Raw genomic sequence first — 23,121 nt, forward strand, 5'->3', positions numbered from 1 at the left:
AACTCCTTTCTAATTTTATACACTCTGGCCAGAGATTCCAGAACTCGCATACTAAGAATAACATAGGATATTCTCTTCCTATACTGGAAGGGGTAGATCCTCTATTGACGTTAACTATCTCTATACACAAATTCCTATGCCCAGAATAGACCTAATGGATGTCCTTGAGACTATGGACTAAACCAAAGCACAGTTCATTATATATAAGATACCTTCAACGATCTCAAGTCTAAGGACACTTGTACAACTATCACTCAGTGAATAACTATTGACACGTGAGTAATCTCCATTAGTTGTTCAACTTATCGAGTCATGTTCAGTGAACTTATTCCCTAATAAGCACCTACATACCAGCTATAATGTCACCACACAAATGCCTATGAGAACAGACATCCTCCTGAAGGGAGCAAGCATAGTATGTACTAATCTTTGTGGATCCACTAACATCCGATTAGTTATCCTATGATCAGGAACTGTTTTAAGTCCAGAGTTGTCGTCTTCTAGATCTCACTATTATAATCTCATTATAATTCTAGAAGCTTTACTCTAAACTATGGAACATCTTATTTAATACACTTTAAATAGATAAAGCCCATAAAATATAACAAGTCTTTTATTAATTCAAATGAAATCAAATAGGAATACAGGAAAGTTCTTCCTATCTCATCATACATGATTGGATTTAGGATAAACACTTTCAGACATAAGGGTCATTATGCCTCGAAATGTAATCCAGAAAATGCAGGAGCTACGTGTTATAACTGTGGAAAAGTTGGGCATATTGCAAGGAGTTGTAGAACGGTTACTCAAGATACTGTATCCCAAGGGCCAACATCCATCACAGCTAGAGGCAGAACTTCTAAAAAGACCAAGAGATCGAGCATTTAGAACTTGGATGTAGTTGCACCTGATTTCCCACCCTTCGAGCTAGAAGAGTTCGATGTGATTTTAGGATCGGTTTGGTGGTCCTGTAGTAAGGTAAGGAGCGGTTTATTAGAAGAAGTGAAGTATAGAGTGTACAGAAGCCAATAGTAAGGTAAGTTTCTGGATGCAGAAGCAATATAAGGAATTCTTCAAATCATGCGAGGAAATAAGTGATAAGCTAAGGACATAAGTTAGATCCACCATCTGTAAAGATACGAAGAAGAGAATACTTAAGCTGGAAAATTTTGAGTAATAAATAAATGCCCTGGAATATCTGAAAGTTAGTGGAATGAAATAATTAGTGCGATAATTGTGAAAGTGATTGAAAGGGAAGTGAGTGTAATAGATAGAGACCCTGAAATGCACCGGTGATGTTGCTGGAAAGAGAAATGATATTATGAAATTGTGTACTAATTATCGGGAGTTTAACAAAATGATAAATAAGAATAGGTAACCTCTATAAGGAATTGGTTACTTACGTGACCTAATTCAAGGAGTGTGTGATTTCTACGGGATTGACTTAAGATATAGCCAGAGGATATGTCAAAGATTGCAACCAGGATGAGTTATGAGCATTACAAATTTTGGTGATATTATGCGGAGTAATAAGGGCATCATTTGTCTATAAGGAATCAAGGAACCTGGTGTATAAGGAGTACTTGGAAAAGCAAATTGTATTTATTGATAACATCCTCAGCTGTCTTAGGATTAAGAAAGTTTGTGTAGAACGTCCCAGGATTTCCCTATGAAGATTAGAAGGGAAGCAATTATACGCTAAGTTTTAAAGTATGAATTTTGGTTGGAAATAACAAAAGATTTTGAGTATTTCACTAACAATTATCTAAGCAAAGCCAATATAATAGTTTATGCGACGTGAAGAGAAAAATGATTAAATGTAATTAAGATTGCTAAGGAATCAGTAAAGGAATTGGAAACTGTGGGAATTAAAGTTGAGTATCTGAAGGTGATGAAAAGTTAGTAGATAAGATTATTTCCCAGCCTTAACTGATAGAAATGAGTAAGAAGCGATCGGATGTTGGAAATTAAATTGGAAATCTGTATTACCTCTCATCCTTAGATATAGGGTGAAAGTGAGAAGGAGATTCAAAAAATATAAGAAATGTGGAGAGTATATATATGATGGGTTTAAAAAGTGAACTGCGATAATCACCTACCATGGATTGAGTTTCTATAATAATAATTATCCTGTTAGTAAGGGAATGCTACCTTGCGAAGTGTTGTATGGACATAGGTGTGGATGTAAAAGTAAGATCGTTGGTGTTGACAATAGTTGCACCTTGAGAAATATTGACTAGGTTGGAATAAAAGGGACAAGTGGAGTCCTAACTATAGTGGACCGTTCGAGATAATTGATAGATATAGGTAAAGTTTCCCATAGGTTGATATTGCCACCGCAGTTGTAACAAAATTTATAGTGTGCTCCGTGTGTCAATGTTAAAACGATATGTTTCTGATTTGAATCAAGCCATTGATTAGGAGCCAATGGGCTCTCATCCAAATTTATTCTGCATGGAATAATTGATCCAGACCCTAGATCATTGAGAGCGAGTCCTTAGTAATGAATTTATGTTTATAGTGAGTATGTGATGAATAAATCCCCGAGTCGAAGAGTCTACCTGAAAGTTAGAGTCAGATATGCATGTCAAATATCCTCGTTCATTTAGCAAGATTAGATTCTGAGGACAAAATCTTTTTAAGGGGGAAAGGATATAACGACTCGTGTATTTTTATATTAATTAAATGCGTAATTATGGAATTATTAAATGAATAATATTTTTGTATAGCTTCTTTCAGCTATGGGTTGTTTTATTTTTATCTGTGTAGGTGATTATGGTGTACAGGGTTGTTCGTGTAATTAATTATTAAGTATACTGAATTTTTTTTCGCTTTTAAAAGTGGATATAATACAAGTTTATTTGTGTAAATATGTGGATTGTCTCTAAAATTGTTTTTATGACTTTATAATCTCAATATTTGTTTTTGGATTTTATAAAATTCAGAAATCAATATTTCATTAATTATTTAGCCTTGTATGATTTTCTAATTGCATTTATTTGTAAAATCTGTATTTAATTCCCCAATTCTTCAAAAATTATGGAACTCATATTTATGTAAATTTGGAATATTCCGAGAATTTTAAAATTATTTTGGTAATTTTAGGGATTTATTTCACCCGCTCGTCGATTCGTTTAATTGATAAAAGCGGGTACAAATTGCATTTAAGAAATTATTCTAAAATTACGAAATTTATGTTTTCACAAACTTCGGGATATTTATGATATTCTAAGACTATTTTCGTAAATTTTGGATATTATTTTATGTGCACCTCGGTTCGGTAATTTTGATCGTCGGAATAAATCGGGACTTAAAACCTTCGTAGCTATCTCAAAGGCCACGTGTCAAAATTCTATAAATTGTTATACACATGTTTTACTCAGAGAAGGGCAGATATAGTAAGGAATTAATTCTCTCATTTCCTCCTTGCATCTCTTTCTCGGCAATCTCTATAGCATCTCTCTCTCGGCTGTTTTTTTCCCATTTTCTCCCTCTCTATGTCTATGTTCCTTGCTACCTATTAACTGGGTTCTCCTCCTCTTTCCCGGTAAGCAGTCGTGGCAACCGAAATTCCGGTGAGGCCGATTGTTTCCATTTAATTTCTATTCGTTTGTATATACACATGTGTATATACTTGTATGTATTTGTCTGGGTGCACAGGAATTCGTCAGGTGCTAGTGTTGTGGCTCTGTTACTTCATTTTTTTTCCGGGTTTCCGTGGGTTTTTTCGGCTACCGCGCGTGCGCCTATGCGCGTGTGGTAGGGGGGTTTGCTGCGATGTTCCTGTTGTCTTGCCGATTGTAATTTTGGAAAAATTATGATATTAATTATTATATTATTATATGTCCTGCAGGAATTTTATTGACTGATTTCGTGAAATAAATCATTCGTGCGGGAAAATTATTTTTAATAATTGGCGAAATTTCGCGTTGGAAACCCGAGAATTAATCGGGTACCCGTGAAATTTTGTCGCCGTCGGCGATGAACCTCGGCGAGCCGACGGTGGACGGTGATGACGTTGTTCTGAGTCCTACAAATAAATAAATATAAAATACAAGTATAAATATAAGATGTAATAATAATAATTAGTTGGTTAAATCGGTGTTTGGGATTTGTGAAATGGATTTCGGTTGTACTGGTGAAATGAATTGTTGGATTGTTTGTTGTTGCGATTTGACATCGAGTTGTTCGACGGGTAGGCCGATAAACAGTGGAGGTGCTGCTCGAATTTTTGGAAATTATTTTAGAAATTCGGGACATACCCTGTAATTATCGGTACGTCGAACGAGTATAAATAAATATATATATATATATATATTGTGCGAGACCTGATTGTATGTTGAGATGAATGTTCTGTCAAAACCCAATAACCCTAATTTCATAAAATGACGAGTATACGTATTTTTTGAGAATGAACACTAAACCGATTTTGAGAACGTGAACCCTACTTATTGTGTGTGTTATTATAATATGTGTAATTACGAGTCGGGTTTGAATATCATTGTGTAGAATTGGTATCGAGGATATGTCAAGCATACCTAGACGTCTAACGTAGGGTATTTCGGCTCTGTAGGTTCTAGTCGAAGGACTCAAGAATTGAAGTCGAACTAAAGATAACCTAGTGATCAGTCGACAAGCGTAGCGAGGTTCCAAGCGAAGGACCTGAACGTTGAAGTCGGATCCAGGATAGTCTGATAGTAAGGTGATAAAGCCGAGTGTCCAAGTTAGTCCAAGGTCAATCAGTAATAGTGGTAAAGCTCTGCAAGGCAAGTACCCCTGACCATTCTTTTATTGTTCAGTATATACGAATAGCTAATGCTTTAATCTCATAATGGAACAGAAACATTTTAAGTTACGTATCCCCGGTATTTGAAAATGTTGTTTAAAATTATGTTTTGGGGAAAAGTAACTTCTGAAAACACCTATCTCTAAACGTGATTAAAATGAAAAGAGGATTTGAATAGTATGTTGTGACAGAATTGATTTTGAAAAGAGATAGGTAAAAAGTGATTTTTGAAACTGGATAAAATGAATCTGATATTGGATAAAGTTGCATAAGTGGCTAATTCGGTTGCGCGCATTACATAACCGATTAGTCCAGCATAGATAATCAGAGACCTAGCTCGTCTATGCGGATCCAGTGATTTTGTGTGAAAGTCCGATCAGCTTTCCTAGACATTTTGTGTGATAGCCCGGCCAACTATCCTAGATAATTTGTGTGGAGGCCTGATCATCCATCCCTAGATAACATCCAATACATATCTGATTGTGATTTTGTGATTCCAGTAATGGAACAAATGGCTTTGGGTCCCTGTAACGGGACAGATGGTTTTATGGTTCCTATAATGAAACGGAAGGTTTATAAATGAAAATGGCATGCTAAAATTGAACTATGGTTTTTATATACAACACACGACTATTGATCTTGTTTTACAGAGCATGCTAGTTTTGATATCCAATTTATATTTGTTTTACACGTTTCTGGCAAGATATGAATTATGTTCCTATAACTGCTTTACTTTAAACTGTGTAACTTGTTATTCATATAGTGGTGCTGCTGAGCAAGCAATTGCTCACCCTTGCAAAATATTTTATATATATTGCAGAAGCCTACGAGATTCGTGCGCAGTAGTCAGGGCAGAGTTCCAGCTCCTTTCATGTCAAGCACCTCTGAGATAGTTGTGTTCAGACCAGATGAGGTCTGTTGAGTTGCAGCGTTAAATTAATGGTCAGGATTGTGTAAGGTAATTTGGGTTATGTTAGTTGAGTAACCTAAGTCATACTTAAACCTGGAAAAGGTCTTGGTAAAGGGGTCGTAGTTATGTATTATTAATGAATTTTGATTGTTATTATTGTTGTCGATGACGTCAACTCCTGACCCCGGGGTTGAGGCCGTTACATTCGAGGTTGATCAAGTTAAGCTAGTAGGCATCTTTTGAGATAATTTAAGTTTGTAAAGGTTTGTAATAATGTTTAATACTCAGTTTTGAGTTTAAATAGTTGGGATTTGGACGGTTTGTAATATAAGTGGGTGTTTGGCTTGTGTGCATACTTTAACCTGTTGCGGTCCGTGGTAGTTGGTAAGTAGGGTCACTACATATTATTATTATCTTTATTATTTTTATAAGCAGGTTATAAATAAGGTGTGTGTGTGGATCCCAAACTTCTGACCCAGGTTTGGAGGGCACCACAGTGACACTGCCAAGCAGATCTGGAAAAAGATTGAAATACTCTGTGAAGGAACTGAGGAAGTTAGATCTAATCAAAGAAGGATACTGATTTCACAGTATGAGGGTTTCATGGCTAAGACAAAAGAAAGTATCATTGATGTGTTTGAAAGGTTTAATAAAATGATAAATGACTTGCAGGTTCATGACAAATATTATAAAGCTGAAGAAGTGAACTTGAAGTTTTTGCTTACACTCCCTGACCATTTGGAACAGAAAATTTCAGAAATCAGAGAAGGTAGAGACTTGAGCAGAATAACACTGGAAGTTCTATATGGAATTCCCAAAACATATGAACTAGAAATGATTTAAAGGAAATCACTGAGATCTGGTGAAGGACATGTTATAGATGGTTCAAGTGATTTAATTGGTAATGAAAGACAGACCTTTAATGATGAGCCAAGATCTCAGATTGAAGTTGCCTCAGCAAGTGAGCAAAGAAACAATGATTCACAGGAACAAGTCATTCTGGAATTGGATGAAGATAACTTCTACACCCTAGATGAACTTGATGAGCTTGATCAGTCAATGGCCTATCTGGCAAGAAATTTCTCTGAGATTAGAGTAAAGAAGCCAAGATTCTTCAAGGGTAAAGGACAATCATTCAACAAAGACAGCAGCTGGAAAGGAAAAGGGGAGTACACATCTGATAGGAAAAATGATTACAAAATTGGATCTATTGATAGATCAAAGATAAGGTGCTTCAACTGTGATGAACTAGGTCATTTTGCTACAGAATGCAGGAAACCCAAGAAAGCAAAGAAAGACAAAGCTTATCTTGAATTGGAAGCGAAGTATGAAGCTCTTCTGAAGAAATAACAAAGGAAAGCTTATATTGCAGAGGGAAAAAGTTGGGATGATTCTGATAATGATGAAGATGAGGAAGTTGGAAATTATGCATTAATGGCCTTGGAGCAAGGAGAATCATGCTCATCAAAATCACAGGTACCAACTCTCACTACTATTAATTAAATATGAGTCAATATAGAGAAACTGTAGAGAAGATGAGCACATAAATGTTTCATATTCATACAAGTGTGGTTGCTGGTAATGAAGAAATTAGCAGAGTGACAAAGATAAATGAGAAACTTGAGAATGAGAAACAAGAAGCTGAACTGTTGTTCGTAAAGCTTGAAGCTGTAAAAAAAGAAAATGCATATCTAAAGAACAAGCTTAAGTGTGCAAGTGAAACTGAAGCAGTGCTAAGGGCAAAACTGGAAAAGAATGAGGTGAAGTTGAAGTCCTTCAAGAATGCATCTGAATTGGTTTGACAATACCATGAGAAAAATAAGCCATATGCAAATATTGCTATTGGTCTTGATTATGATGCCTTGAACAACAAAAAGAAAAATATAGGTGACAAAGGAAAAGTAACAGAAAATGAAAATGTTCCAACAATCCTGAAAAAGGTTGATTCACCTATGTTCAAGGCATGTGAAGTTAACTTCAGTGAAGAAGAGTTGATTATCAAGAAATAAATTGTTGATGAAAACAGTGAGAAGAAACATGCAGAAGCCACTCAATCTTCCAAAGTTGAAGAGAAGCTCATTGACAATCAAGACTCCAAGACACCTGTCAAAGGAACCAAAACTGAAGATGCAAGAAAGAAGAAGAAAAATAGAAATGGAAAAATTGGGATAAACAAAAGCAACAATTTTGCTTATGTTGCAGATGCTCCAAGAAAGAAATATGAGATGTATGGCTCTATGAATCATCTAACTCACCTTTGTAAGAAGGTTGTTAGCAAGCTAGCTAAAGAAGCCTGTAAATACAATGACGCAGATGCAAATGATCCCTACTCATTATGTGATAAGTTTGATTGCATCCCTTGCAACTTGAAAGTGATGAAAAGTTGTCACAAACTGAGAGTAGATCTGAAAGAAACAAAAATTGGATCTACAACAGATAGGGAAAATGCACAACAGTCATTGGATTTTATTTTATCTGAAACAACTCATTCTACTTCTGCTAAATCAGTTAACAAGAAGAAAGTGCCCAACACTGCTTGGATTTCTAAACATACTTAAAACTCATTGTGTGCAGGGAAAAATTAAGAAGGTCATATGGATCATAGACATTGGGTGTTACAGACATATGACAGGTGATAAGGCCCTGCTATCACAGTTTGAGGAGAATGATGGCCCTTTGGTGACCTTTGGAGACAACGGCAAAGGATTCACAATAGGATATGGTAAGATTGTTTCTGGAAATATTGTCAATGATGATATAGCACTGGTAGCTGGACTTGAAGTGAATCTTCTCAGTATTAGCCAATTTGTAGACAAAGGCTTTGAAGTTTTATTTAACAAAGAAGAATACACTTTTATCAGCAAGAAAACTGGTGAAGTTGCTCTGAAAGTAGCAAGAAAAGGAAGCTTGTTTGTTGCAGACTTGGACTCAAAAAATAAGGATGGTATTTGTTGCTTCTACACCAAGACATCAGAAGAACAAAACAAGTTATGCCATAAAAAGCTGTCTTACCTAAATTTCAAGGCAATTAACACCTTAGTCAAAAAGGAGCTGGTAAGAGACATGCCTAATCTGGAGTTTGCTCAGGTTGAAGTCTGTGAAGCTTTCCAGAAAGGAAAAATGAAGAGATCTGGTCACAAGTCAAAAACTGTGAATTCTATAAGTGCACCATTGCAGCTCATTCACATGGACTTGTTTGGACCAGTAAATGTCTTATCAATTTCAAGAAACAAATATGCACTTGTGATGGTGGATGATTTCTCAAGATACACTTGGGTAGGGTTCATGCACTCCAAAGATGAGAATTCACACATCATAATTGAGCACATCAAGAAGTTAGAAAAACAGGATGAAGATTATAATTATGTAATAAGATTGAGAAGTGATAATGGAACAGAATTCAGAAATGCAACATTGAGTGAATTCTATAAAAGCAAAGGCATTGTTCAAGAATTCTTAGCTGCTAGAACACCTCAACAAAATGGAGTAGTTGAAAGAAAGAACAGAACATTATTTGAAGCTGCTAGAACAATGCTGCAAGATGCTAAGTTGCCAACAAGTTTATGGGAGGAAGCTGTTAACAATGCATGCTACACTCAAAACAGATATCTCATTAACAAGGCTCATGGAAAATCACCTTTCTCAATCATGTCTAAGAGAAAGCCTACTGTAAAGCATCTTCATGTGTTTGGAAGCAAGTGTTACATTTTGAAAGACAACTCCAAATATGTGGGAAAATTTGACTCAAAAGTTTTTGAAGCAATTTTTCTGGGATATTCATTGGAGAGAACTGCCTACAAGGTCTCTATGATAGCTCAAAAGAAGATTATGGAAAACACATATATGACTTTTGATGATGATAAGTTTCCAGGCTTGGAATGCCCTGATGAAAATGAAGCTAAAGCCCTTGCATTTGAAAACCTCAATTTTGATAGAGATTCTGATGGTGAGATGAAGTCAATACACAACTAATGTTGAATGAAGAGACTAATGAGCAGGAAAATCATGAAAATAGAAGCTCATCTCAAATACCTGAATTTGATAGCATAAAATCAGGGGGAGAAAGAAAAGAAGGATCTAGCAGTCATACCAATAATAAAGAAAATAATGAAGGCACAAGTCAATAAACTTATACAAGAAAGTGGGATAGAAGTCACACTAGAGAAGCAACTATTGGTGATCCTACTACTGGTGTAAGAACTAGAAGTGCAACTGCTAATGAGTGCCTACATGCATGCTTATTGTCTCAAGTAGAGCCTAATAAAATTGAAGAAGCTATAATGGATCATGATTGGATATCTGCTATGCAGGAAGAGCTGAACCAATTTGTAAGAAACAAAGTTTGGAAGTTAATTCTTGCACCAAAGAATAGAAGTATAATTGGAACAAAATGGGTGTTCTGGAACAAGATGGATGAAAATGGTATAGTTACCAGAAATAAGGCAAGGTTGGTTGCTAAAGGCTACTCACAGGAAGAAGGAATTGATTATGATCAGACGTTTGCTCTAGTTACAAGACTTAAAGCAATAAGAATTTTTCTAGCATTTGTTGCAGATTCAAATTTCAAAGTGTATCAAATGGATGTCAAGAGTTCCTTCATAAATGGTGAGCTAGAAAAAGAAGTTTATGTTCAACAGCCACCTGGCTTTGAAGATCCATAATTTCTAGATTTTGTGTACAAGTTACTCAAGGCTCAATATAGACTATTGCAGGCACCTAGAGCTTGGTATGATATATTGTCAGAATTCCTACTTAAACATGGTTTTACTAGAGGTAATATAGACAAGACTTTCTTCTACAAGAAACATGGTGAAGATATGATCCTAGTTCAGATCTATGTGGATGATATCATCTTTGGTTCTACAAATGAAAAGCTTTGCCAAAGATTCTCCAAGCTTAAGCAAAGTGAATATGAAATGAGTATGATGGGGGAACTGAGTTACTTTCTTGGACTTCAAGTTAGTCAAAGAAGTGATGGGATCTTTATCAGCCAAACAAAATATGTCAAGGATTTTTTGAAAATTTTTGGTATGGTTGATTGTTCACCCGCCTCTACACCTATGTCTACGGCAACAAAGTTGGATGAAGATAGAAAAGGGAAGAGTGTAGATATTTCAAGCTATAGAGGAATGATTGGACCATTGTTTTACTTAACTGCAAGTAGACCAGACATCATGTTTGCAACATGTCTATGTGCAAGATTTCAAGCCAATCCAAAATAATCACATTTGATAGCTGTAAAGAGGATTTTCAGATACTTGAAGGGAACTCCTAACTTGGGATTATGGTATCCTAAGGGAACTGGTTTTGAAGCTATTGGCTACACAAATGCAGATTTTGCTGGATGCAGGGTTGACAGAAAGAGCACTAGTAGAAGCTGTCAATTTCTTGGACAAAGACTAGTATCCTGGTATAAAAAGAAACAACAATCTGTATCAACTTCTACAGCAGTGGCTGAAGCAGGAAGTTGTTGTTCACAAGTGCTTTGGATTAGAAATCAACTAGTGGATTATGGCCTAGTGTTACACAAAATTCCTATAATGTGTGACAATACTAGTGCTATATCTATAGTAGTTAATCTAGTTAATCATTCTAGAACAAAGCACATTGATGTAAGGTATCATTTTATTAAAGAACATGCTACAAATGTTACCATTGAGCTCATTTTTGTTCCAACAGAAAAACAATTAGCTGATATTTTTACTAAACCTTTGGATGAAGCAACTTTCACCAGACTTGTAGGCGAAATTGGAATGCTAAATTCTTCATCCTAAGGCAAGAACTCAGCTAATGTGTTGCAGCAGATTAATTTCTAGTAAATCAAAATTAATTTGATTTAATTAGAAATTTACTGAAATATGAATTATAAATATTTCAGAAATCTTTGCGTATTTATTTTTCAAAAACAAAAACTTAACTTGGAATTTTTCAAATTCCAAGTAAACTGCTAAATTGTTAATTTGCATCCTTGATATGTAAAATTAACACAAGGCAGACTTAAATTGTTCAAGAGTATATAGAGAACTGAGTTCTCGATAAGTCTAATTGATTTATCGATAAGTCATTTTAAGACTTCTCGAATGAATTCTCGATAAGTCAATTTATTGACTTCTCGAGTGACTTCTCGATAAGCTTCATTATGACTTATCGATAAGTCATTGTAGAGTTTTGTACAAGTGTTAACTTACAAAGTACTCTACAAGAATTATTTTTAGATTTATCAATAACTCAAAACTGAAATAATTTAATCTGATAAATTATTTTGGTAAAATACTTTTGGCAAAATTATTCTAATTTTATTTTGAATTTATTCAAATAATAATTGGAATCAAATTCAGTCCATTTTGGACAAACTGGGTATTTATTTGACATCTCGATAAGCTTATTTTTTTAGTTCTCTACAAGAATAAATAAAATGACTTATCGATATGTTTTTCATTTCTTAAAATGACTTCTCAATAGACTAATTCCAAACCTCTATTTTTGAGTTCTCGACAAGTCAGTTACTTTTACTATAAATACCCAAAGATCTCGATACATATACATACTTACAACTTTCGAGATCTCAAGTGACCTAGCTTTTCAATCCAAAACTAATTTCTCTCTCGTTTTTACTCCTTTCTCACTAATTTTTCTTACACATTCACTCTCACTAATCAACAATGGAACTCAATGTTGTTAGAGCTACTATTCCAGAGAAAGGAATAAATTACCTAGATTTTACTAATGCTAACCAAGCTCTTGATAGTTTCAAGGGTTTTGTGAAACTTTTGTCTGAATCTTACCTTACAGGTGCTTTGACTGCTAACGCAGTTCTGTATCTGGATGTTCTGCATGAGTTTTGGACAACTACAGTAGTAAGGACTGATATGAATGATAACTCTCTCTCTATGGTAGTAACTTGCATAATTGGAGGCCAACAAATAGAGTTCAATGAGCAAAATGTGAATAGAGCTTTGGGGCTGCCAACTGCAAACTTGTGGAGGTGCCAACTCCTGATGAACTGACTGAGTTTATGTACTTCATCAACTATGGTGGAAGAATTAACCTGTCAAGCTTGAACATGACTAACTTAAGGAAGGACTGGTCCTTTGTGTTTGATTCTGTGGTAAGGGCCTTTACATGAAGGAAGACAGGGCATGATAACATTTCAAGTGTGCTGCAGAAGCTGGTATACTTAATAGCCCACAACAGACATTTGAATGTTGGTCTATTGATCCTAGAAGAACTTGTAACCAGATTGACCATGCCCCTATCTGCTAGAGGTAAGGAAATATTCTTCCCTAGATTCATTATGTCTACTTTAAATGATAAAGTCACAGACATACATTTGTTGAATGGTATTGATAGCACTAAAATTGGCAACTTTAAGCAAGTGTCCAAAATAATATTTGGCTCACTTGCTACAAAGAACAAGGTAAAAGTGAGTCTGAAAATCACTCCATATATGATGGAGATATTTAGGACTTACCCTTACCCAATGCTAGACATGAGATCAAATGTACAGCCTAGCACAACTATGGTCCCTGAACCTGTGGAAGTATAAACACAGGAACTCCCACAGGGGCCTTCCCAAGTTGAAACCATTTCTTCAATACATTTAGTAGCTAGGAAATCAACCACCTCATCTTCTCAAAAGGATGAGGTGTGTAAAATGAAGATAAAGGAGGTGACCCTATCAGTTATGAATGAGAGTGGTGAGGATCAAACAGAAGTAGAGTCACCCTTGGTCAAGAGATCAAAGAAGAGTAAGAAAACTGAGCTGACCACTCAAGCCACCTCTGTATCCTCCCAAAAGGATGCAGTTGTAAATATGGGGATCAAACAGACACTAGATACATCTTCTCAACAAGGTGTGTCTTTTGAAAAGAGCATTCACCCCAACACATCCTGTATAGAGTCTGCACAACCTGCACTTGATCAAATCCAAGTGTATGGTAGGAGAAATAAGGATAACACACATAGTGAGGGCACATCTTTTGAAGCTCCCTCATCCATTCAGGGGGAGCCACCAATACTCACTTCTGAATAACAGCTTCTAATCTCACAAATTTCTTCTCTACCTACAGTACTTGAATCCAATCCTTAAGTGTAAGATAAATCAAGTGACTTGGTTCAAGAAACCTTGCTCACCACCCAGACACTACAATCAGATGGTGAGAGGCTACTAGCTGGGGTAGACCTTGATGACACCATCAAAACCATGGGGGATTCATCATTTTTTACTAAGACCCCATGGAGATACTAAATGTACCTTCATGTGCAAATCAGTATTCACAGACTATCAGGTTTGAGGGTAGTACTCCTGAGGGGGAGCTATCTAAATCCTCTCCAATTCAATTGGAGGTTTCTCATGCAGGAACAACTCCCCTTAAAACCCTAGCAGAAATTGCATTAGCAATTGATGCTAGGAGTACAATTGCCAATGATCCTGCTATGGGGGAGGCAAGTTTATCACATTCAAGTGACAGTGCTTTGCACGAAGCACAAAGGTTTGAGACTGGTGCACATGACAGTAACCCAATCAAATCTCCTTCAACTCATTTGGAGGTTCCCACTATGTGTGAGGAACAACAACTTGTCAAAACCATGGAGCAATCTGTGAGTAAAACTGACCTCAGTCACAAGTAGTTATGACTCACAACCCTCCACATCTCAATTACACTTAATCTCCCATTGGCTCCAAGACACTGAAAATAAGCCTTCAACAATTGAAGATCTCAGAGTTGATCAACTTGGAGGCCTTGCAAAAATCTCACAACAGCTACTCACATCCAACATGTCAAATCAGGACTACCAAGCTATCATGCTCACCTACCATGCTGATATTGAAGAAACTCAAGCAAAAATTGTTGATGAAGTTGGTTAGGATGCTAACTGTGATGCTTGGTTGGACAAGGAATTCACAATTGAAATGGATGTTGTGTTAGCTAAATTCAGGGAGGAATACATCACAATTTTGGGAAGCAATGCCAGATCCCTAACTCCACAAGAGGTGTATGATGCAATCAATGAAGTCTATAAAGCTCAAATCAAGGCTTTCCACAACTTTGGAAAAGAACTTCGAATCACATTGAATGGACATCAAGACAAGATTATGAAGATGGTCAGGGAAAAGATGGACCAAATCATCCCCTCTCAAACTAAAATCAAAAACAAGTTCAAAACCTTCTCAGAACAAATGTTAAGGTATGATCTCAATGGGATTGATAAGAGTGTGAATTAGCTAAAGGACTCCTTTGTAGCCTTACACAAGGTAGTTCAAGATCACATCACAAATTCCAATAACACCAGGTGGAAGTTGGATCAAATGCATACTACAAGACACACTCTTTCACCTTTGGTCATGGATGAAATTCAGAAACATGTGCAAGCTACATTTGGACCATCTACTGCTATTTCTACATCAAGCTCTCATCCACCTACATCTACTTCAACAAATCTTCACATTCAAGCACTTTGACAACAAGTCTCCACTCTGCAAACCTCTAATGACAATCTCACAGCTCAGATGCAAGCTCTCACTACTCTAGTGTAGAGTCAACAGGATGACATTCAAACCTTGGTGGACTCCCACAAACACCTTCAAATGCAAAACTCTGTTACCTTGGGAGCCATTACGGGAAAGCTAAACATTCCATTGCATGTACTTCCTGAAGCTGTGAGGCCAGAGCTGCCAACTGCCCTAATCATGCCTGTCACCAAGACTACGGGGGAGATAGATGTTAAGATTCAACAATTCAAGGATGCTTGCAAGTCAAAAGAAGTCATCTTTATAACTCAGCATGGTTAAAGCTTTCCAACAGTTCAAATCACTCATGATGTTGGAAAAGAAAGACTCTTGAAAGCTGCTGAAGGACCTTGTCAAGATAATGAATTTAATGAACTTCCGATAGTCTTGAGACTGTCTCTTCACAACAATTATGTTACATACAAGAGAGCTTTGGCCAACAATATAAACTTTCTCAGAGTGGTGCTATTCAAGGTTGACAACTTTCTAGAAAAGAGAATAGTGGTAAATGTAAATGAATGTGGACTAGACAGATGTCTCTCACCAATCTTCAAAAAATGAGAGCATCTGAGATGGATGTAATAATTGACAAAGTACACAGAGTTATTCCAAAGGACACCCAACTGCTAAAGGAACTCAGAAATGCTCAGATAGCTGCTTTCCCTGAAGTCTATCTTCATCCAAGCAGGGGGATTGCCTATATATGTCCACAAATTAAAAAGTGCAGACACTTCACAGTTCCTAAACACTGTGTGAGAAATAACTTGAGATTGATCATGACCCTTGAAACTGATCCAAAGACCAAAATCAACAAAAATCCTGAAGATGAGGAAATGATCAGGATCTTGGGGTGATATCTAGAAAATGTTGAAACTATATTGCCCACAATAGACTACAATTTGAAGGAAGACAATGATGATGATGAGCAGAAGGATGACAATCAAAAACCTTCTGGCTCAAATCCAAGTCAATCTAGTAGGGCAGCTGAAAGCAAGGGTGGAGAGAAAAAGGGTGATGAGAAAAAGAATGATGAGAAAAAGAGAGGGAGAGAGAGGAGAAGCAAGAAGAGTCATGATGGCTCAGAACCACATCAACAAATCCTAAAAATCCAAACACAACTAGCTCAACCTTCAAAATCAACTATCTCAAATATCAAACCACCTCAAGCCTCTAAGCCCAAATTTCTATATTGACAAATTGCAAACACCTTTCTTAAAACACCAATCACCTCAAACCAAACCTATCTCAAGAAAATCACTATCTTACCTTTAGACAAGCCTTCACTCAAAATTAACTACAAGACTGTTGGGAGGAAACCTAGAAAAGTCAAGCCTATATAAAAAGTAGAAGTCACTAAAAGGGCTCTCTGGAATTGTTTCAAGCAAAATGACTTTATACCCTTGAATTGGTGAATCTCAGATGAAGATTATTTTCAAAAATTAGCTGAGGAAATAGTTAGAGTCTGGGTTGTATCTTTAAAGGAAGTCATAATTGATAGGGATAAATAAATTATGATTGTATAATTAAATACTGCATTAATTGTACAAACTGTGGGCTGCTAGGCCCAATAAAAAGATATATGATACTCAGACCAGAAAGGTTAAGCCTGATGGACCAGATCAGGCCTGATGGAATAAAAAAGGCCCAAAAGCCCTGATTATTAATTAATTTCGTAATTAATTAATAAGGGACAAAACAGATGTTGAAAAGAGTCCCGATAAGGATATAAATCCTTGGAGATTAGCCTCAAGGGGACCTAAAAGGATAAGGAATCAGTTTCCTACTATCTAGGACTCCAAAGTCCATTCTAACTATGAGACTTGCCCACCAAGTCTCCTATACCAAGTCCAATTCAAGGACTCCCAACATCTATATAAGGGGCCTCACCCCACAAATCAGAACTACGTTTTTTGGCTTGATTCTCTAATTCACAGAGATACGTAGGCATCTCGTAAAGGCAGATTGAGTCACGAAACACGAGAGCAGCCATTAAAGGCCTTGAGCTCCCGAATCTTAGTATTAAATACAGCAAGTAATAACCTTGGTTTTTTATCCATAACATTTGGCGCCGTCTGTGGGAAACGGAACAACAACCATGGCGAGAACACGGAGAACAACTAGCACTCTGGAGGAGGGAACACCATCAGGGACAACCCAGGTGATTTCATCAACCGTGGAGGTTCCTCCCCATTCAACTTATGCATCTACTCAGGGGGAAGCCCAGACAGGGGCAACTCATCCTCAGCCACAAGGGACAACTCCCCCGACTATTCAAGGTACGAATCCTCAAGTTCAACAAATACATATACCTGTGAATTCTCGACCCGTCGGGTATGAATATTCAACTATTGTTACTACTAACCCCCCTTATGGGATGCCCCTTCACCCTGAGGTTGGAGGAAGTGGATATGCTGGGCGAAGCGAAGCACGAGGGCGGTCGCCCCCCTATATACGAGGTTTGGATCCTATCCCTGAGGATCGGGAATTTTCTGGTCCATACACTGAGAGAGACTCCGAATCTTCGGATGATGAAGTGGCCCCGAGAAGGAGGCGTCCTGGAAAAGAGCCAATGGCCGATGGAAGGCAACGCCCCCAAAGCACCCCAGGGGCGAATCCCCAAGAAGTGCAGGAAAAGATCAGGGCTCATGAGGCTGAAATCCAAAGGCTGAGGCGTGATTTGGAGGCTCACCAAGCCACCAGACCCCACATACCTCCTAGGGGGAGAAATCCTCCTCCTATCATAGACCTGGATGGTCCGGTAAGAAGAAGGGCTGCTGTCCCAAGAACTGATCCAAGCAATCTCCTTCCCCTTGGAGATCCTGATGATCCAACTCCACCCTTCACAGAAGAGATAATGAATGCCCATATCTCAAGAAAATTTAAGATGCCCACTATCAAAGCCTATGATGGCACGGGAGACCCCGCTAATCATGTTAGGACATTCTCTAATGCACTGCTGCTGCAACCCGTGAATGATGCTATAAAATGTCGGGCTTTCCCTCAAACCCTGTCGGGTATGGCTCAAAGATGGTACAGTCGCCTACCCCCAAATTCTATTGGATCATTCAGAGAATTAAGTCAGGCTTTTATTAAGCAATTCATCAGTGGAAGAGTCCATGAGAAAAGTTCAGCATCTCTTATGAGTCTTGTGCAGGGAGCTAAAGAATCCTTAAGAGATTACCTAAATCGTTTTACAAAGGAGGCTTTAAAAGTCCCAGACCTTGATGATAAGGTAGCCATGATAGCACTGCAACAAGGAACTAGGGATGAGTTTTTCAAGATGTCTTTGGCCAAACGACCCCCTGAGAGCATGTTGCAGCTCCAAGAGAGGGCAGGGAAGTATATCAAGGTTGAAGAAAGTATGAGGAAGACCGTAGTAAGTAATGAGCCCACTGGAGGCAAGAAACGAAAAACTGATTTGGAGTATATCACTAAGGATAAATATCCTAGAACTGAACAAAACCCTGATTCAACCCCCAAGAAGGGAGGACCTGGGCAAAAGTTCACTGAATACGCTAAGCTGAATGCTCCCAGAAGTCAGATTTTGATGGAGATTGAGAAAGACAGAGATATTCGCTGGCCTAAGCCCTTGAAGGCTGATCCCGCCAAGCTAGATAAGGGCAAGTATTGCAGGTTTCACAAAGATGTTGGCCATGACACCGATGAGTGTAGGCAGTTGAAAGATGAAATTGAGTTTTTGATTCGAAAAGGAAGATTGAACAAGTATACTGGAGATGGAGGAGACAGAAATAATAATGGAAGGAAAAACTTTGAAGATCGTAGGAGGGACCAAGACGATCAGGGGCGGAATCCCCAACCTAGAGGGCCGGTTATAAATGCAATTTTTGGAGGACCACGACGCCCTCGAGGACCTGTGATAAACACGATCTTTGGAGGTCCAACTGCTGCTGGATTGTCCAAAAATTCCAGAAAGGCATACACCAGGGAGGTTATGCATATTGTTGGCGAAGCCCCGAAGAGGGCCAGGACGGAAGTAACATTGGCTTTTGATGATTCCGACCTAGAGGGCGTGAAGTTTCCCCATGACGACCCGCTCGTCATAACACCGATAATAGGAAATAGCCCGGTTAAGAGGGTCCTTGTGGATAATGGTGCTTCTGTGGATATCTTGCTCCACGACACCTTTCTAAGGATAGGGTATAACGACTCCCAGTTGACACCAACCGACATGCCGATATATGGATTTGCTGAAGTAGAATGTCCTGTGGAAGGGATAATCAAATTGCCAACCACCATAGGTACGGAGCCAAGGCAAGCAACGCAGATGCTGGATTTCGTGGTGGTAAAGGCTAGTTCAACTTATAATGCTATCATGGGGAGAACAGGGATACATGCCTTCAAGGCAGTCCCCTCTTCCTACCATTCAGTCATGAAGTTTCCCACCCGAAACGGGATTGGAGAAGAGAGAGGAGATCAAAAAATGGCTAGAAGCTGTTATGTGGCCTCTTTGAGGGCAGATGGAGTCGGGGGGCAGGTTCTTCCTATTGAAGATATGGATGTTCGAGAAAATGATGAGAATAGAGGAAGGCCAGTAGAAGAATTGGTTTCGGTTCCTTTAGACCCCAAGAATCCTGAGAGGATGACTTTCATTGGAGCCACATTAGAGGAGCCCCTTAGAGGGAAGTTAGTGAAATTTTTGCAAGAAAATAGTGATGTGTTTGCATGGTCAGCAGCTGATATGCCAGGCATAGACCCGGAGTTAATTACTCACAAGCTAAACGTGGATCCAAGCTGGAAGACAGTGAAACAAAAGAAAAGAAATTTTGCCCCGGAAAGACAAGAGGCTATAAAACAGGAAGTGGAAAAGCTCTTAGAGGCTGGATTCATTGAGGAGATTCAATTTCCGGAGTGGTTAGCAAACCCTGTAATGGTGAAGAAGGCTAATGGAAATTGGAGGATGTGTATAGACTTCACCGATCTGAATGATGCATGCCCCAAAGACTGTTTTCCGCTGCCTAGAATTGATACTTTGATTGATGCCACCGCTGGACATGAGATGCTGAGTTTCATGGATGGGTTTAGCGGATACAACCAGATCAAAATGCATAAGGATGACATTCCAAAGGTATCATTTATCACTGACTTTGGTGTTTATTGTTATCTTGTTGTGGCGTTTGGTCTCAAGAATGCAGGAGCCACCTATCAAAGGTTGGTAAATAGAATTTTTAAGGATCTTATTGGTAAGACTATGGAAGTCTATGTTGATGACATGTTAGTCAAGAGTCTAGTAAAGACTGATCATATAGCCCATTTAAGGGAAGCTTTTGAGGTCCTGAGGTACCACAAGATGATGTTGAATCCGACGAAGTGTGCTTTCGGAGTAGGATCTGGAAAATTCTTGGGATTGATGGTCTCGAAGAGGGGAATTGAGGCTAACCCCGATAAAATAAAGGCAATCCTGGACATGGAACCCCCAAAAACTGTCAAGGATGTTCAGAAACTCACAGGAAGGGTTGCTGCGCTAGGACGATTCATCTCCAAGTCAGGAGACAAGTGCTTGTCATTCTTCAAGTCATTAAAGAACATTAAAGACTTTGTATGGAGTGAGGAAAATCAGAAGGCATTTGAAGAGTTAAAGAAGTATATGGGCCAGGCCCCGTTGTTGGCCAAGCCAGTTCTGGGTGAAGTTTTGTTCTTGTACTTGGCTGTTTCAGAAAGCGCTTTGAGCGCGGTGTTGGTTAAGGAGGAACTGAAAGTCCAGAAACCCGTATACTATGTCAGCAAAATTTTGCATGGTGCTGAGTTGAATTATTCAGCCATTGAGAAATTCGCTTTAGCCTTGGTAATGGCTTCAAGAAAGCTGCGTCCTTATTTTCAAGCTCACCAAATTGAAGTACTAACAAATCAGCCACTGAGAAATATCATTCACACTCCCAAGGCAAGTGGGAGACTGATTAAGTGGGCAATAGAGTTGGGAGAGTTCGATCTCAAGTATAAGCCACGTACGGCCATAAAAGCCCAGGCACTAGCTGACTTCGTGGTGGAATGTACCATACCCAACCAAGAAGTCGGGGGGCAGGAAGATACCATACCTCAAGACAAGGGAGTCGACAATGGGGACAAGGAGAAAGAATATTGGGTTCTCTATTTTGATGGAGCATCAAAAACAAATTCCAGTGGAGCAGGGTTGGTTTTGCAAAGCCCTGATGGATTCTTAATTGAGTATGCCATGAAGCTAGACTTCCCAACAACAAACAATGAGGCAGAGTATGAAGCCCTGATTGCTGGCCTTGGTCTAGCTGGGACACTTAGAGTCAAAAACTTAAAGGTCCGTGGAGACTCGAAGTTGATCATATCCCAGGTAAAGGGAGAATTTGAAGCAAGGGATGATACGATGGCAAAGTATGTTCGCCTAGTAAGGGCTGTGATGACCCAATTTAATGAATGCCATGTTGAACACATTCCAAGGGAAGAAAATGCTAAAGCAGATGCGCTATCAAAGTTTGCTTCATCTGAGATTGAAGAAAGTTCAGGAAGTGTGTACTTCCGTGTTTTGAAGACACGAAGCATAGATGTTAAGCTTGTGGCTCCCGTAGGCTTGGGGACGTCATGGATTGATCCCATCAAGGCTCACATTCAGACCGGTTGGTTGCCAAGCAATACAATTGAGGCACGGAAGTTAACTGTTCGAGCACTAAGGTACTCTTTGATAGATGGGATTCTATATAAAAGATCTTTCGTGGTTCCTTACTTGAGGTGTCTCAGGCCCGATGAGGCACGCTTAGCTCTTGAGGAAGTGCATGAAGGTATTTATGGGCAACACTTGGGGGGCAGGGCCTTGGCTCATAAGATAACTCGTTTAGGCTTCTATTGGCCAGAAATGATGGCTGATGCCAAAGAATATGTAAAGAAGTGTGATCGTTGTCAGAAGCATGCACCAGTCGCCAGACAACCCCCCGAGATGCTGACCTCTATCAACTCACCTATTCCCTTTGCTATGTGGGGGATGGATATTCTAGGGCCTTTTCCTATGGCCACAGCACAAAGGAAGTTTCTGATTGTAGCCATTGATTATTTCACCAAGTGGATCGAAGCCAAACCTTTGGCCAAAATCACAACTAAGCAGGTTGCACAATTCCTGTGGGAAAACATTATGTGCCGATATGGAATTCCCCGTATCCTCATCACTGACAATGGAACACAATTCAACAACGAGGAATTCAAGAAGTATTGCGAAGAAAATGAAATTGAGTTACGGTTCACCTCTGTGGCTCACCCGCAAGCCAATGGGCAAGCGGAGGTAGCAAATCGGATAATCCTGGATGGACTAAAGAAGAGGATCGAAAAGTCAAGAAATAACTGGGTGGATGAGATACTTCCCATATTGTGGGCCTATAGGACTACCTGTAGAGTCACGACAAATGCAACTCCTTTCATGTTGGCATATGGGGCGGAAGCAGTAGTTCCCGTGGAGATATCACATTCTTCTCCAAGAATTCAGGCTTTTGATGAAAAAGAAAATGAGGAAGGGCAGAAGTTAGCCCTGGATTTAATCGATGAAGTGCGAGATAAAGCACACGCAAAGATAGTAGAATATCAGAAAAAAGCTTCATTCTATTACAACCTAAGGGTTAAAGAGAGATTTTTTAAACAAGGCGATCTAATCTTGAGGAAGATAGAAGCATCTGGTGTAGGACAAAAAGGGAAGCTTGCCCCGAATTGGGAAGGGCCGTACAGAGTCAAGAGTGTTCAGGGTAGAGGAACCTACAAGCTGGAGACTATGGATGGTTTTGAAGTCCCGAGAACTTGGCATGCACAAAACCTGAAGGTTTACTATGTGTAGGGCAGTTGGATACGATTCTCACTTGTCATGATGGAGAGTAGGTTGAAAAGCACCTTGAAGCTTTGCTTAGGATTTATATGTCTTATTATGAAGTTTATTAAGACTTGTGT

This window comes from Apium graveolens, chromosome 6, assembly GCF_009905375.1.
Source record: "Apium graveolens cultivar Ventura chromosome 6, ASM990537v1, whole genome shotgun sequence".
NCBI classification, from domain to species: domain Eukaryota; kingdom Viridiplantae; phylum Streptophyta; class Magnoliopsida; order Apiales; family Apiaceae; genus Apium; species Apium graveolens.